The following is a 270-nucleotide window of genomic DNA, read 5'->3' on the forward strand; positions in this document are numbered from 1 at the left end:
CACACACACACACACTCTCTTTACATATTCTTCTATCTTGATGACAATAAAACCTTCGACCTTTCCAGCTGCGTGTGTTTGTGTTTTAATTGTGTCGATACAATCAGATAACACCGATAACACACAGCGGTAATTATGAGCTCGTCCGACATTTCGCCACAAACACACACGATAAATATCTGAGACAGGAAGTGAGGTCTGTGTAAACACACACACACACACAGAGAAACACACACACACACACACACACACTTACACTCATTCAGAATC

Source organism: Morone saxatilis, unplaced genomic scaffold (genome assembly GCF_004916995.1).
Source record: "Morone saxatilis isolate NCDOM2014 unplaced genomic scaffold, NCSU_SB_2.0 Contig4, whole genome shotgun sequence".
Taxonomy (NCBI): domain Eukaryota; kingdom Metazoa; phylum Chordata; class Actinopteri; family Moronidae; genus Morone; species Morone saxatilis.